We start from the raw sequence: 9,007 nt of genomic DNA, 5'->3' as shown, positions 1-9,007 counted from the left end.
TGCAGATAGAATGCAGATAGAATATTGCAAGTAGCTCTTAGATTTTAGGTATATTTTGATTGGACTAGAATGGTGCCTGATCAGTTTCAAAATTTGCTTTCATTGTTAGCAAAGGTTCAAAGAATCTCTGAATTGCAAGGGCAAATTCCCATGCTTTAGAATATATATCAAGCTGGAAGGAATGCCTTTCATACAGCTTATAGAGTGTTTACTTTATGTACTAGGTATGATGTTTTGTACAGCGTCAGGATGTTAACCCCAGGCCCTTTGTTCAAAGGTCGCTTCTCTCGCCTTTCCCCCATGAACTGAAGTGCAGCATTTGAGAGATCCAGAGACTAGTTGATGATGTTTCCAAATGCTAAAATAGCGAGCGATGTCCATCTTGCATTGGCCATTGTTGACTGGAGAGATGGTTTATGGAGAATAAACTTCAAGGTGAGAAGCAGCAGCCCAAAAAGGCCCCTGCAGGTGCTGAAGTAGCTCAGTTGGGAGAGCGTTAGACTGAAGATCTAAAGGTCCCTGGTTCAATCCCAGGCTTCAGCAGGCTGTTTCATCCCTCTTGCTGCAGCAGTGGGCTCTTTCCTGGAAGCCCAGCACTGCCTCTACTCAATGCAAGTTCCTCATTTTGGGCTTTACTGCAGGAAAAGGCAGCATTGGCTTCTGCACCCAGTTGGCCCACGGGACCTTTCTTTCTTCTCTTGCTGCTTCTCAGCAAGGGGAAGAAAAAGAAGCTCCCCTTCAAGCTAGAGTCACAAGGGTGATGTAAGGACGACTTCCTGATCCCTGGCTCCAGTCCTCTGTTCTTCCAGCTGACCCATCAGAGAGCTGCTGCCAGTTTCTCCAGGTTCGCCCATCAGTGTGTGCCAGGGTGAGCACCACCAAAGTGCAGGGAATTTGAGGGCAGGGCAGGGCACTGTAATGGAGTTTCTGTAGTGTAGTGGTTATCACATTTGCCTAACCTGCATCAAGCCGGCTAAGCAGAACTGACACCAACTTGTCTGGGGTATCCCCAGAAGCAGAGCACAAGTTTGAAATACAGGCAGCATAGAACCAATATTCATAATGTTAACTACAAAAATGATACACATCTAGAGAGAGCATCATTATCAGCCAATCAGAACCTCTCCATAGACCCCTTACACAACAACCTTTATACAATATTGGCTGCAAATAAAGAACAGTGGTCGCAACGGTGATCTATACAGTTACAGATTATGTCAGTAAAGTCACAGGAGGTGACACGGCATCAGTGAGACTGATACTGGAATACTGCCTCCAATTTTGGTGTTTTCATTTGAAAAAGATATTGTGAAATTGGAGCTGGGGCAGCAAAGAGCCACCAAATGTCCTGAGGGCTGGAGAAAAATGCCTTCTAGTGAGCTATTGAAAGAGCTCAACCTGTTTAGCTGATCAAAAGAAGATTGAAAGGTGACTTCATTGAAGTGTTGAAGTGCCTTAATGGAGAGAAAGGATTGGATATTAAAGGGCTCTTTAATCTAGCAGAGAAAAGCATAACAAGACCCAATGTCTGGAAGGTGAAAAGAGACAAATTCATATTACAACTAAGGCACAAAGATTCAACAGCGAGGATGATTTACCCCAGGAACAAGCTACCAAGGAAAGTGATGGATTCTCCATCTCCTGATGTCATTTAATGAAGACTAGATGCCTTTCTGGAATGTGTTTGCCCCAAAAGTAGCTCTTGTGTCCTACAGGAGGCCTGTGATATGCAGGGGGTCAGATTAGATGCTCTAATGGTCTCTTCTGGCCATAAAGTTGAGTAATTTCTGAAAAACTGAGTGCAGCATTGGGAGCAGCGTCTGATGTTTCCCTGTCTAGCCGGCTTGCTGCCTAGAACGAACGCTCCTTGAGTGGAGTGATCCACAGGGAGTAGCTCAAACCTCCAAAGTGCCTGGCCAGGGGCAGGGCATTAGCCCAGCAAAGGAGGCGTGTGGCAGTGACATCACAAATGCCTTTGGCAGGACCTCAGACTATTGGTCCAAGGTGGTGGGGAGGTGATGACCTCACAGAGAGATGCTGACATCAGCCAGGCAGGACAGGGGCGAGGGGCCAGGGAAACCTCAGAGACCCCTGTGGCTTTGCTGCAGCAAGTCTCCTTCTCCAGGTCTCTCTCTGAGGACAGAGGGAGTATTCAGGGTCACGGACGTGAGCGCCAGGAGGAACCTCTTTCGAGTTTTCTCCTTCCCTTTCAGTGATTTTACTAGAAAACAGCCGTCCCTGTTTAGGAGGTAAGAGCCTCCTCGAGGTTTGAAACCTGTTCACTACACTAGGAGGTGGTGGGAGGCAGGAAATATCTTAGGTGGAGAAAGGGAGGGGACAGGATGTGACAAACCTGCTGAGACTAGTGTAGTTTAGGGTGTGGACAAGGGAGTTGGGGGGCGGGAGGGTTGCAGGCTCTGGGGAGGTTGAGTGAGGAGGGCAGGCTCTGAGCTGGGGCAGGGGATGGGGGTGCAGGGGGTGCGGACACGCGGGCTGGGGGGGGAGTTGGGGGGCGGGAGGGTTGCAGGCTATGGGGAGGTTGAGTGAGGGGTGCAGGCTCTGAGCTGGGGCAGGGGATGGGTGTGCAGGGGGGGTGCGGACACGCAGGCTCTGGGGGGGAGTTGGGGGGCGGGAGGGTTGCAGGCTATGGGGAGGGTGAGTGAGGGGGCAGGCTCTGAGCTGGGGCAGGGGATGGGGGGGCAGGGGGGGCGGACACGCGGGCTCGGGGGGGGAGTTGGGGGGCGGGGGGGTGCAAGCTATGGGGAGGTTGAGTGAGGGGTGCAGGCTCTGAGCTGGGGCAGGGGATCGGGGTGCAGGGGGGGTGCGGACACGCGGGCTCTGGGATGGAGTTGGGGGAGCGGAAGGGTTGCAGGCTATGGGGAGGTTGAGTGAGGGGGGCAGGCTCTGAGCTGGGGCAGGGGATTGAGGTACGGGGGGGTGCGGACACGCGGGCTCGGGGGGGGAGTTGTGGGGCGGGAGGGTTTCAGGCTATGGGGAGGTTGAGTGAGGGGGGCAGGCTCTGAGCTGGGGCAGGGGATGGGGGTGCAGGGGGGTGCGGACACGCGGGCTCTGGGATGGAGTTGGGGGGGCGGAAGGGTTGCAGGCTATGGGGAGGTTGAGTGAGGGGGCAGGCTCTGAGCTGGGGAAGGGGATTGGGGGGGGGGGGGTGCGGACACGGGGGCTCGGGGGGGGAGTTGGCAGCTCGGCGCTGTGGCAGGGGAAGGGGCTGCGGGGGTTTCACACGGACACAGACACTCACTCACCCTCCCAATAGCCTGCAACCCTCCTGCCCCCCAACTCCCCCGAGCCCGTGTGTCCACCCCCCCTGCACCCCCATCCCCTGCCCCAGCTCAGAGCCTGCACCCCCCACTCACCCTCCCCATAGCCTGCAACCCTTCCGCCCCCCAACTCCCTCCCAGAGCCTGTGTGTCCGCACCCCCCTTGCACCCCAACTCCCGCCCAGAGCCTGCACCCCAACCAGGGCCGGATTAACTTTTTGTGGGCCCAGCGCTAAACATATTTGTGGGTCCCCATGGGGGAAATGGGGACATGGGGCAGGGGGGCAGAGTCCTCAGAGCGAGGAGCTGGCCTGGGGCAACGAGAGATGGGTCATGGCACGGCAGGGACAGCCCCACTCCACCCAGCCCAGTACAAGGGCACTGTTTACAACCCGGGAGCTGCCAGACCCACACTGTCCAGCCCAGCCCTGCACTGCCATCGTGCTTCTTCCCCTGGGGGGCGGGCCCATGCTGCACCATGCTACTCCCTGCCCAGCACCCCTCCGACTCCTTACGCCCAGCGCCGCACCACCCAGAGACCCCCACAAACCCCCTGCCCAGCACCCCTCCAACTCCCTACGCCCAGCGCCGCACCACCCAGAGACCCCCACAAACCCCCTGCCCAGCACCCCTCCAACTCCCTACGCCCAGCGCCGCACCACCCAGAGACCCCCACAAACCCCCCTGCCCAGCACCCCTCCAACTCCCTACGCCTAGTGCCACACCACCCAGAGACCCCCACAAACCCCCTGCCCAGTACCCCTCCAACTCCCTACGCCCAGCGCCGCACCACCCAGAGACCTCCACAAACCCCCTGCCCGGCACCCCTCTGACTCCCTACGCCCAGTGCTGCACCACCCAGAGACCCCCACAAACCCCCTGCCCGGCACCCCTCTGACTCCCTAGGCCCAGCACCGCACCATCCAGAGACCCCACAAACCCCCTGCCCGGCACCCCTCCGACTCCCTACATTTATCACTGTATGGCTTGTGAGGTACCATTTGAAAAGACATAATCTACTGAATATCCTCCTGTTAAACTGTGTAGCAACATTGTATGGAAAGTGATGAGATTTTATGGTATGATATTACTGAAAAAGCTGCAACCCTAACCCTAAGTTCCTCAGAGACAGCAAGGCAAACAGCTGGTCAAATAGCCATTCTCCACCAGGGGGAAGGTGTGAAGATGACATTTACATTCCATCACAGGGACACTTGAAGCTCGTATCTATGACGGCCTGTCACCATGACTCAGCGGAGAACTGAAGTGGTTTCTAGTACAAAGGACTGAATTATAAAAAGAGGTGAGGAAAATGCATAAGACTCTCTCTCTCTCTCCCCCCTTTCCCTCTGCTCATGACAACTCCTGAAGAACTGATTGTGGGCGGCAGGGGCAGGTTAGGGGGAGTCCTGGCTGAAAGGAAAACCAGCCTGTCTCAGCAGATGGTGAGAGAAACATTTCTTTTAAATCCCTTTTAGCTTGTTAAGTTAAACATTAGTTTGTGTTTTATCTTTGCATTTCTTTCATAAACAATTCTGACTTTTATGCCTCATTACTTGTAGTCACTTCAAATCTTTTTTTCAGTAGTTAATTTTGTTTCCTTTTTTTATCAAACCAGTGTGTTTGGATTAAAGTGTGTTGGAAACTCCATTTGGATTAACAAGGCTGGTGCATGTCATTTTCCACTGATGAAACAACAGATTTCATATGAGCTCCCACTGTTCAGGAGTGTGCTGGACAGTGCAAGATGCACATTTCTGGGGGAAGTCTGGGAGCAGAGAATTTTCTGGGGTTCTCCTGTGGGGTACTGTAATTTGTGAGTCACTGACTAGCAGCACTCAATACTGTGCAGCTGGGAGCGAGTTACATGCTGGAGACTGCGTGTGAACTGCCCAGGAGTGGCTGCTCTCACAGTAGAGCAGTGTAAAAGGCACCCCAGCTTGGGGAACTGAGGGGATACAGATGTTAACAGTCCAGATTGTACTGTGCTTAATGTCACAGACACTCAATTTCAAAGAGTCTCCTAAAACATACAGAAAGTAAATCCACGTCCCAGAAATCGAAGTCTCCCTGGCACTGCTTCTTGCTGACAGATGGGTCCAAAGACAAAGACGGAGTCCTGGGGAAGCTGGAAACATAAGCGTGGGGCTCAGTGGAGAACGGGAACAGGAAGGGCAGGGATATTATTGAATGCAGGATCTCAGCAGTGCTAGATGTCAGGATAACACCTATTGCAGCCCATTGGCAAACATAATCCCAAATATACATAGAAAATGATGGGGGTCTAAATTAGTTATTTCCATTGATTTATACAAGGGCAATAAGATATTCTCTGTATTACTGTCTATCCCTTTCTAAATAATTCCTAACATCCTGTTTGCTTTTTTGACTTCCACTGCACACTGCTGGATGTCTTCAGAGAACTATCCACAATGACAAAAAGATCTTTTTCCTGATTAGCCTAATTTTGCCCCCATCATATTGTATGTATAATTGGGGTTATTTTTTCCAGTCTGCATTACTTGATATTTATACACATTTGCCATTTTGTTGCCCAGTCACTTAGTTTTGTGAGATCTTTTTGAAGTTCTTCACAGTTTGCTTTGGTCTTAACTATCTTGAGCAGTTTAGTATTGTGACGTTACTGATATAATCTGGGACCATTTAGAACATGGTTGCAACCAAGGTCCTGGAGTGGCACCAAATCTTATGTAAAGGAGGTCATATAAGGTGTCCAAGACCAGGTTATGGGTTGCTGGTTATAATTATGGTGTCTATATGTATGCATCATTTTGTAGTTGAAGTTATGGGTATTGGCTCTATACTGTCTGTATTTCCAACTTATGCTGTGCTTCTGGGAGACATCCCAGACAAGCTGGTGTTAGCTCTGCCTAGCATGCTTGATGGCCCATTAAGGACCATCAGCTATTCAACTGACCCATTGAGAGAAGGCAGATACGCCTTGTAACTCAGCAAAGTATGCAGGGACTTGCCCATGTGACTCCAGACTCCATTTTGCTGTCATTTTCCACAGTAAGAACAAAGAAGTTTTCTTACACGTCGAAAAGCCTATAAAAGCCTGATGCCTCATTTCCATCTTGTTTTCAATCCTGCTTCTTACCTCTGGAGGAACTTTGCTACAAACTGAAGCTCTGAACAAAGAACTGACTGACCCATCCCAGAGGAGGATGTACTCCAGAGACTTGATTTGAACCTGCAGTTTACTCCATCACTGCTTCAAGCCTGAACTAAGAACTTTGCCATTACTGCATGTAATTGATTCCATTTAAGCAATTCTAGCTCTCATCTCTATCTTTTTCCTTTTATGAATAAATCTTTAGATTCTAAAGGATTGGCAACAGCGTGATTTGTGGGTAAGATCTGATGTGTATATTGACCTGGGTCTGGGGCTTGATTCTTTGGGATCGAGAGAACCTTTTTCTTTTATTGGGGTGTTGGTTTTCATAACCATTCATTCCCAGGACGAGTGGGACTGGTGGTGATACTGGGAGACTGCAGCGTCTAAGGAAATTGCTTGTGTGACTCGTGGTTAGCCAGTGGGGTGAAACTGAAGTCATTTTTGTCTGGCTGGTTTGGTTTGCCTTAGAGGTGGAAAAATCCCAGCCTTGGGCTGTAACTGCCCTGTTTTAAGCAATTTGTCACTCTCAGTTGGGTCCCACCAGAACCGCATCGTCACAAGTATCATCTGAAAACTTTGCCACCTCACTGTTTACCCCTTTCTCCAGATCATTTATGAATACGTTGAATAGGATTCGTCCTAGGACTGACCCTTGAAGAACACCACTAGTTACTCCTCTCCATTCTGAAAATTTACCATTTATTCCTACCCTTTGTTCCCTGTCTTTTAACCAGTTCTCAATCCATGAAAAGATCTTCCCTCTTATCCCATGATAACATAATTTATGTAAGAGCCTGTGGTGAAGGACCTTGTCAAAGGCTTTCTGGAAATCTAAGTACACTATGTTCACTGGATCCCCCTTGTCCACATGTTTGTTGACACCTTCAAAGAACTCTAATAGATTAGTAAGACATGATTTCCCTTTACAGAAACCATATTGACTATTGCTCAACAATTTTTGTTCTTCTATGTGCCTGACAATTTTATTCCTTTACTATTGTTTCAACTAATTTTTCTGGTACAGACGTTAGACTTACCAGTCTGCAACTGCCAGGATCGCTTCTAGAGCCCTTTTTAAATATTGGCGTTACATTAGCAATTTTCCAGTCATTGGGTACAGAAGCCGATTTAAAGACAGGTTACAAACCATAGCAGTTAGTTCCCCAATTTCACATTTGAGTTCCTTCAGAACTCTTGGTAAATACCATCTGGTTCCGGTGACTTGTTACAGTTAAGTTTATCAAGTAGTTCCAAAACCTGCTCTAGTGACACTTCAATCTGTGGCAGTTCCTCAGATTTGTCACCCACAAAAGGTTTGGGAATCTCACCAACATCCTCAGCCATGAAGACTGAAGCAAAGAATCCATTTAGTTTCTCCGCAATGACTTTATCGTCTTTAAGGGCTCCTTTTGTATCTCAATCCTCCAGTGGCCCCACTGGTTGTTTAGCAGGCTTCCTGCTTTTGTTATTACCTTTTGAGTTTTTGGCTAGCCCCTTCTTCAAACTCCTCTTTGGCTTTTCTTATTACATTTTTACACTTAATTTGGTAGTGTTTATGCTCCTTTCTATGTACCTCACTAGGATTTGACTTCCACTTTTTAGAAGACGCCTTTTTATCTCTCACTGCTTCTTTTACCTGGTCGTTAAGTCACAGTGACTCTTTTTTAGTTCTTTTGCTGCGTGTTTTAATTTGGGTATATATTTAAGTTGGGCCTCTAATATTGTGTTTTTGAAAAGTGTCCATGCAGCTTGCAGGGATTTCACTCTAGTCACTGTACCTTTTAATTTCTGTTTAACTAACCCCCTCATTTTTGCATAGCTCCCCTTCCTGAAATTAAATGCCAGTGTTGAGCTGTTCTTCCCACCACAGGAATGTTAAATGTTGTTATATTATGGTCACTATTTCCAAGCGGTCCTGTTACAGTTAGCCCTTGGACTAGACCCTGCACTCCACTCAGGACTAAATCGAGAGTTGCTTCTCCCATTGCGGGTTCTTGTACCAGCTGCTCCAAGAAACAGTCATTTAAAGTATCCAGAAATTTTGTCTCTGCATTTTGTCCTGAGGTGACATGTACCCAGTCAATATGGGGATAACTGAAATCACCCACTATTATGGAGTTCTTTATTTTGATACCCTCTCTAATCTCCCTTCGCATTTCATCCTCACTATCACGGTCTTTGACAGGTGGTCGATAACAGATCCCTATTCTAATATTCTTATTAGAGCATGCAATTACTATCCAGAGAGATTCTATGGAACATGTGGTTTCATTTAAGATTTTTACTTCATTTGAGTTTACGTCTTCTTTAACATACAGTGCCAGTCCCCTCCCCACCCCCCGAGTATGGGGGGATCCAGTGGACATAGTATATTAGATTTCCAGAAAGCCTTTGACAAGGTCCCTCACCAAAGGCTCTTACGTAAATTAAGCTGTCATGGGATAAAAGGGAAGGTTCTTTCATGGATTGAGAACTGGTTAAAAGACAGGGAACAAAGGGTAGGAATTAATGGTAAATTCTCAGAATGGAGAGGGGTGTTCCCCAAGGGTCAGTCCTAGGACCAATCCTATTCAATTTATTCATAAATGAT

At 48.7% G+C, this 9,007-nt stretch overlaps 1 non-coding gene across 1 annotated transcript; it reads left to right on the top strand.

The window, feature by feature from the left end:
* Positions 1–470: 470 nt before the first annotated feature.
* Positions 471–543, top strand: TRNAF-GAA. The gene has a single exon. It is a non-coding gene; the product is annotated as a tRNA-Phe (tRNA).
* Positions 544–9,007: the final 8,464 nt, after the last annotated feature.

This window comes from Mauremys mutica, unplaced genomic scaffold (genome assembly GCF_020497125.1).
Source record: "Mauremys mutica isolate MM-2020 ecotype Southern unplaced genomic scaffold, ASM2049712v1 Super-Scaffold_100033, whole genome shotgun sequence".
NCBI lineage: Eukaryota > Metazoa > Chordata > Testudines > Geoemydidae > Mauremys > Mauremys mutica.
This window is presented reverse-complemented; position numbering and strand designations above follow the sequence as displayed.